The 7,153-nt window shown below is 55.2% G+C and overlaps 1 protein-coding gene across 1 annotated transcript in view; it reads left to right on the top strand.

The window, feature by feature from the left end:
• Positions 1–321: 321 nt before the first annotated feature.
• The window catches only part of RNF24 (ring finger protein 24), a 60,530-nt gene continuing 53,698 nt past the window's right edge, over positions 322–7,153 (top strand). The window contains exon 1 of the mRNA XM_019553025.1: positions 322–366. The gene's annotated coding sequence lies outside the window, so the exon portion shown is untranslated. The remainder of the gene's footprint in view (positions 367–7,153) is intronic.

The following is a 7,153-nucleotide window of genomic DNA, read 5'->3' as shown; positions in this document are numbered from 1 at the left end:
ACACAGACACACTCCCACCCGCACATGCTCTCTCACACGCAGATGCGCACACACTCACCCTCCCATGCTGTCACACACACACTTCCCCCCTCCCCCGGTTCACAAGCAACCGAGCTCCCAGCGCGCTGCACCCCTGCCCCCCGCCCCGAGCGACGCATGCGCAGTGCTGCCGGCGAAGCGGCCCGGCTGCCCGGAGAGGGGCGGGGCGTTCCATCCGGGTCCCTGCGCGGTGCGTGCGGGCGGGGGGGTGTGCGTGGGTGTGTGCGCGCGCGCGGCGGCGCGGTTGTGTTTGGAGCGCGGCGGTGCTGCGGTCGGAGCGGAGCGGTGCGGTGCGGTGCGGTGCGGGCTGGCGGACGCCGCGTCCCGGTGAGCGCGGGGCGCGGGGGGAGGAGGGCATCACCCCGCCCCGTGCATGGCACCCGCCGGCCCGGGGGCTGCACCTCTGCGGCGGGGGGAGCCCCGGGGCTCCCCGGGCTGAGCGGGCACTGCTCGGGGGCTCCCGCAGCTCCTCGCCCTCCCGCAGGTGCTGCCCCCCCTCCCCCAGCATCCTCGGAGGTGTCAAGGACCCGGCTACACAAAGCCTGCGGGGGGGGCGTAGCCGGGGCCGGTTTTGCTCCCGAGCTCCCTCGGCCCCCCCGTTTCTGGTCCGTCCCCCGGGGGGTCGCGGAGCCGCCAGCTGCCTGCCCCGCGCGCGTCCCGCCCCGCTCCGTTGTGCGGGGGGCGCGCGGCTCCCCTTCCCCGGATCTGCCGTCCGCTGCCCGAGGCGGCGCCGCCGGCGAATGAATGCAGGGACTTCGGATGTCACCAGCGCCCCTTGCATTGCTCGCACACGTCGCGGGGCCTCCCCGCATGCTGTCAACCCGTCGCTGGCGACTTGGGGGCTGGGGACGCTTCCCCCATCGCGACGGGCGTGGGAGGTCTGGTTTGGTGGCGAGCGAGTCCGTATCCCCCGCGCCCTGGGGTGCGCCCTTACGGCGAGCCGCACGGCGGGGCTGGGACCCATACCAGCACTTTATCGCTGTAGCGATAAGAGGACGGAAAGCCACGCAGGAGTCCGGGGGGCTGCTTGCACACTCCGAGGGAAGTGCCCGAAAACGTGCTTTATTGGAGCGAGCCTTTACTTTTGGGTGGAGAAAGGGTCGGGGTATCTGCAGGTGAATGAAACGGGGGCAGAATTGCCTGGGGTTTGAGGGAATCGAGGCTTGTGAAGAAAGGCGCCTTTTTATTGCCGGTTGGGAGAGGGGTTTGACGGCCAAGTGCCTTTCCTCGGGACGGGGGAGGAAGCCGATGCAGCCCGAGCTAAACGCCACGATTTGGGCAGCCAAGTGATCTCACGGAAATGGCACTTGGGCTGCGAGGAGAGCGGCTCGCGCTCTGGCCCCTGCGCGCTCACGCGGAGTTGAAAGGCAAGTGTGTGGTTTGTTGGGTTGGTTTCAGCTTTCACAACATTTATGCTTGTGGGTAACGGCGAAGCCATGAAAAGGTGCTGCGGTCCGCAACGAGCTTCGTTTTGGGGTCGTTGCTCCTCGGCAGAGCTGCAAGGGCGGGTTTTGTTCTTTCTTTCGCCTTTTCAATGCCGGGGGGAAGGAAGTGGCTGGGTGCGAGGCATTGCTGACAAGAGACGCGCATCTGTAAGATCTTGATTCAGTCGAAACGCCATCCGCGCCTCCAGTCTCTAGGGTTGGCACGTAGGAAAACGATCCCTTTGTTTGTTTGTAAGCCGTGCAGAGTCCACGTGCAATCAGCCCCACAGTACTCCTGCCTGCAGAGTCACTCTTCGGAGCATGAGTCATGCCTAAAAATTTCACATCCTCATTTCTTTCTGCTCTTACATGCACAAAGCCACTGAGCCGGTGTGAAACCTGTCCCTCAACACGGGTATTTGGCATGCTCACTTCAGCAATCCCTGCTTGTTCTGTCCCATCAGGAATATTATTCCATCGAAAGAATGAACTAAACGCCGACTTCATCATTGCGTGGTCTGGCAGAGGGCACACCTCTGAGTAATTTCAGCTCAGATCCTATTGACCTTATGAAGTTATAGCAGGGATAAGTCTGACTCGCTGTGTCCAGGCGAGCAAATGGCTTGAAAACCCGAGTAAAATGATACTGGCCTTACTTGTTCGTGCTGGCGGTATGGTAGGTTTCCCATTTCTGTTTTGGATCCCAGCACGGATAAGCTACAGCATTACTAGAAAATGAAACCCCCAAAACCTTTAGCACGTTTTTATAGAAAGTGTAAATAAAACAGCTTCTAAACGGATCAAATAATAAAATAGCACCAGTGGCTCAGATTATTTATTCAATTACTCTATTCATAAAGCATCTTTCCTGCTTACCTCATTTAGAGCGCAGCATGATCTGTAACTAAAATTAAATACAGATTTGGCCTGGAGCCCAGGAAACCTAGCTAGTCTTTCCCTCAAGAGCCGCAGAGGGCACAAGAGCATTGTCCCCAAAGGAGAACGGGGGGGACCCGGGAGGGAAAGAGAGGAGTCCGAGATGAACTGGAGGGTGTCTTGTCCCGGTGCCAGCAATGCCCGACGAGGCAGTGGGTTCTTGCTATTTAAGCTGGGGGATTGGCAGCCAGGGGACCTGAAATCTAGCCCGGGCCCTTCCAGACCGCTCCAGTGGTCTCGGATTGACCCGTGGGGAGAAACTTTCAGCGAGACCGTTGTGTCAAACCACATCGTTCCCAGCCCTTGCCGCTGTGTCTTGGAGCAGACGGATGAGTGTCCTGCCTGTGCCGTGCTCCTAGGTACGTAAGCCTGGGAAGGATTTTCTGAGTCCTTAAGCTTAGTCTGCCACTGTCTCTAGCAGTTTGTCCTTCTCCAACTTCACACGGGTAGAAATATTAGAGGCAAAAACTAGTTTGAAAGCTATTCCACAACCTCCCTGCTCCGGAGGTTTGGACGCTTCTCCTCCTTTCCAGGCGAAACTCATCCGTGCCCAGTTTACGCCTGTTTTGTCCTTTGGGTCAACACTTCTCTTCGCTCCCAGCTGCTCGTCCCCCGATGTATTGGCGTGTGGGCCGGTCAGAAGCGACTCGGTCGCCTGCCCTGGATGTGAATGGTTTGGCGCAGAGGAAGAGGGACTTACAGAGAAATGATTTTAGCCGCTATAGCATATGGTTGCACTTGGGGCCGCCAGGCCAAGCAAGTCAGTAGAGCTCCATAAGCTATGAACAGACATTACATTTGTCCCTGGAGAAACTGGTGTCTTGCCAGGAAAAATGCAGTTCAGAGATCCTGTTCTGGTGTCCTGGAGCAAAGCTCAAAATTGAAGAAAATAAAAAGGGCTAATGGTTTCTCCTGGGGTATCACAAAGTGCATTTGAATGGTTGTCCTGGGACAAGGCACCCCATTGGTCCTCCAGGCATCCCACAGTGCACTTCTTCCACTCCAGTCCCAGCCACTTGAACGTGACGCTGCTGCTCTAGCCCCGGTGGCACAACTTTACTATCTGGAAGTGACGGGGTCTAGGTGGCTTCACCCACCATTTAATTGCCCTGCACAAGGACTTGCCACCTGCCGAAGTCGGCCCTGGAGCCTGCTTCCATGCGAACAGCTGCAGATGCATCCAGGCATCGGGGACGCCCTTTGACCTGTCCACCCCCACGGAGCCAGGATCAGACGTCCACCCCGCCATCCACCCGACTGCCTCCACGTTCTGCACTTCTCCCAGAAGCAAAGTCAAATAATGGGAGAAAGTGAACTTCCATGCGCCTTCTGGATGTTCCTTGCAGATTTTATTCTGACAGGAGAAAAAGGGCCCGAGATCCCTCCAGTTTGAGCTTTAAACCGTCTCTCATCCAAGCAAAAATATTTGTTCTTTGGAAAGGACGCGTATCCACAATACGGTAGCCTGTGCTGCACCATTATAAACCATAGGCTGTAATTTTGTGGGAAAGCTGGCGCCCTGTTCTTTTCCAGTTATCCTACGTGCCTGGGACCGAGGAGCTTTGCTTTGTGCTGTGAAGGTCCTCAGGGCCTGGCTGATTTGGGCCGGGGGAAATAACTTTAATGCCCTCTAGGCTGTTGGCTGTTCCTTTTTATGCAAACTGGCCTTGAGCTCTCACACCTTTACTGGTCTCTGCTGGGAGTTGGAGGTGTAGGGGGTGCCTTGGCCTCTGTTCCCATAAAGTAACCCATCATGGGCTCATGTATGTCAAGCTTCTGGACAAGGGGAAAATGATGCACTTGGCTTCTCTGAGTAGAAATGGGCTCTGCTTCCCCCACCAAGGGGAAGACGTGGGTAGTCAGCTAACTCCAAGGCTGCTGGTGTCAGCAAGAGCAGACCCACCAAAGCAATGCCAAAAGAAGATTACACAGGTCTCCCCATCACACCACAGTTCGGTTTTCGACTGAACCGTGTCCAGAGATGCGGTTCAGACAGGGATGGTATTTCCCAGTCTGTGCTCTTTAATCAGCAATGCTAACAGGCTATATTAGAAAATAAGCTGTGGGCTGACCAGATACGCAGGGAAAGCTTTCCGTGCATATGGGAAGCATAGGTTGGGTTCCCCACCATCATCCTTCTTCTCTTCATCCATGTCCATTAATGGGAGGCCAGTAATCCCCACTTATTTTTGCTGCCCTTAACCAGCCAGGAAGGACACGCGTGCCAGTCTGTATGTTGGAAGGGTAGGGCGCTTGTCCGAACCTGCACTGCTGTCGTAACAGCTGCGAGGGCTGGCCTGCTAGGGATGGGGCTAATGAAAATCACAGCAAGGAGGTGCTGGCTTTGGCCCAGGGCACAGGCTTTACCAGGCTCCTGATACAAAACAGTTCCACTCGATAACTTTGCAGTGGTCAAGATCAATGAAGCTATTTTAAACCTATGCTGCAGAATGGCAGCACAGCTGCCTTTTAAAGAGAGCGCAAAGTCCTCTTCTAAAGAGGTCGGCCTCGTTTGCCGTTCCAGCTCTCTCCCTGACTCGCTAGTCTACTCTGTAGCCAGGCCATAACCTAGGTTAACTCTGGGGATGATGGAAGGGAGAGGATGCCTCGCCTTTGAAACCATAATTGCTACACATAGCCTTTCATCACAAAAAGGAATCCCAAAGCGTTTTTACAAGCGGTGCTGCTGTGGGAATTATTCACCAATGGATGGCGGCAGCAGCTGGTTGAAGGGGAGCTGTGCTCTGTCGGGGGGGGTTATACATAGATATTGATAAATCCAATAATTATGTTTTGTTTTCTGTTAAAGCACATGGTTATGGCACATGGTATATCCGAGACCAGCGTCGCTGACTCTGGAGACTTCACATTTGTCATTCGTTTTCCTTCTAGCTTTGTAGCTGCATTGTCCCGGCGGGGCTGCAGATATCTCAGACTTACAATTAGAGAGGTTGTCTTGGCTAGATTGAGGCCCTTATCTTCTGGCAGCCTTGTAAGTTAGCAGGAGTGTGGGCCAATGGCATGTTCAGGGAACTGCAGTGATGTGGTCTGCTTAGTTCATGAGCTGGGCTGTCACGAGCTGTGCAACCTGGACCCCCTTGGTTACTCCCAATGTCATGGCTTAGCTCCAGTGTTGGAGGTAAAGCATGGGTTTGTTGTTCTGTAAAGCATGGGTTTGTTGTTGAAGTCAGACAGGAAGTGAAACTACTGAGTAAGGTAGCAACTAAGGGCCATTCATATGAGGAAGTTGCTGAGTAACACATCCAGCAATTAATTGCAGAGCCGCCTCCTTGTGACACTGCTCAGTGGGGCTACTCTGCCTCTGGGAAGTGGGAAGACAAAACCTCCTCTCCAAACCATGAAGATATTCTGCTCCACAAAATCAGTTGGCCCAGCAATTACAAAAGCCTGGTGTTTTAATGTAATGTTTATGATAAGGTAGTTCCCAGAGATTTCTATCTAGATGGGCATTCCTCTGTACACACATGGACAGAGCCAAGTTTCTGGTCCAGAGGGCTGAATAGGATGTGATACGCATGGGGAGAGGATACAGTAGTTGTATACATCGTACTTACTGTTTTACGCCTGGTAATTACAATGTGCCACCCATGCACTGGCACCCATGCACGTTTGAGAAGTTTGCACGTGACGAGTTGAAACAGGAGCCAGGGCGATTCCAGGAAGGGACGGTGTGCAAGACACACGAGCAAGGAAGATGATCTTAGCAGCTGCATTGACAAACGGGACTCAGGTGCCCAAAAGCAGCACTTGCCGTAGTTCAGATGGGAGATGGCAAGGGTCTGGGCTGCAGCATCAGCCGTCGGGGCAAGCAGAATAGGTCACAGCTTTGAAAATGGTATGGAGGAAGGAATGGGAGGATTTGGTGGCACCCAAATAAGTGTGACAGGGATGGAGGAACTGAGGATGACCAGGTTTGGGGCTTGGGTCACAGTGCGGTAACAGCAGGGACAGAAAATGAGGTCTGAGCTGATTTGGAGTGGATGGGCTGAGATGAGAAATGGCTAGCGGGAGACTGCTTGGCAGGAGAGAGGTAGAGCTGAAAGTCGGCCGTCTGGAGCGGTGGGAGCGATGCAAGCTGTCCAGAGAAGGGGAGGAAGATTGGGGTGGAGCCCTCGAGGGCTGTTGCAGTGAGACTGGAGCTCCCGAAGGACTCATCCTTTCTTCAGGATTGTCAGAGTTTCATAGCTGGTCGGGGCAGAAGGGACCTGAGCAGATCATCGAGTCTTACCCCTGCCGTGGCAGGAAAGAGCACCGGGGTCAAACGACCCTGGCTAGGTGTTCATCCAGCCTCCTCTTAAAGCCCCCCGGGGTAGGAGCCAGCACCACTTCTCTTGGAAGTTGGTTCCAGATCCTCGCCGCCCTGACCGTGAAGTCGCGCCTCCTGATGTCTAGTCTGAATCTCCCCTCTGCCACCTTGTGACCGTTATTCCTGGTCACTCCTGGCGGTGCTCGGGGGAACAGGGACTCCCCAGTGCCTACTGGTCCCTCTGACTAGTTTGTGACAGGCCACTAGATCCCCCCTCAGCCTTCTCCTGCGGAGACTGAATAGGTTCAGGTCCCGCAGCCTCTCCTCATAGGTAGGGCCTGCCCTGTTGTCCCCTGATCATATGAGTGTCCTCCTCTGGACCCTCTCCATGCTGTCCACATCCCTCCTGCAGTGCGGCCCCCAGACCTGGACGCAGTCCTCCAGCTGCGGCCTGACCAGTGCCGCATAGCGGGGGAGGATCACCTCC

The sequence above is a fragment of the Crocodylus porosus genome, unplaced genomic scaffold (genome assembly GCF_001723895.1).
Source record: "Crocodylus porosus isolate Cpor-Errol unplaced genomic scaffold, CroPor_comp1, whole genome shotgun sequence".
Taxonomy (NCBI): domain Eukaryota; kingdom Metazoa; phylum Chordata; order Crocodylia; family Crocodylidae; genus Crocodylus; species Crocodylus porosus.
Note: the sequence above shows the minus strand (reverse complement) of the source record. Positions and strands in the feature narration are given on the sequence as shown.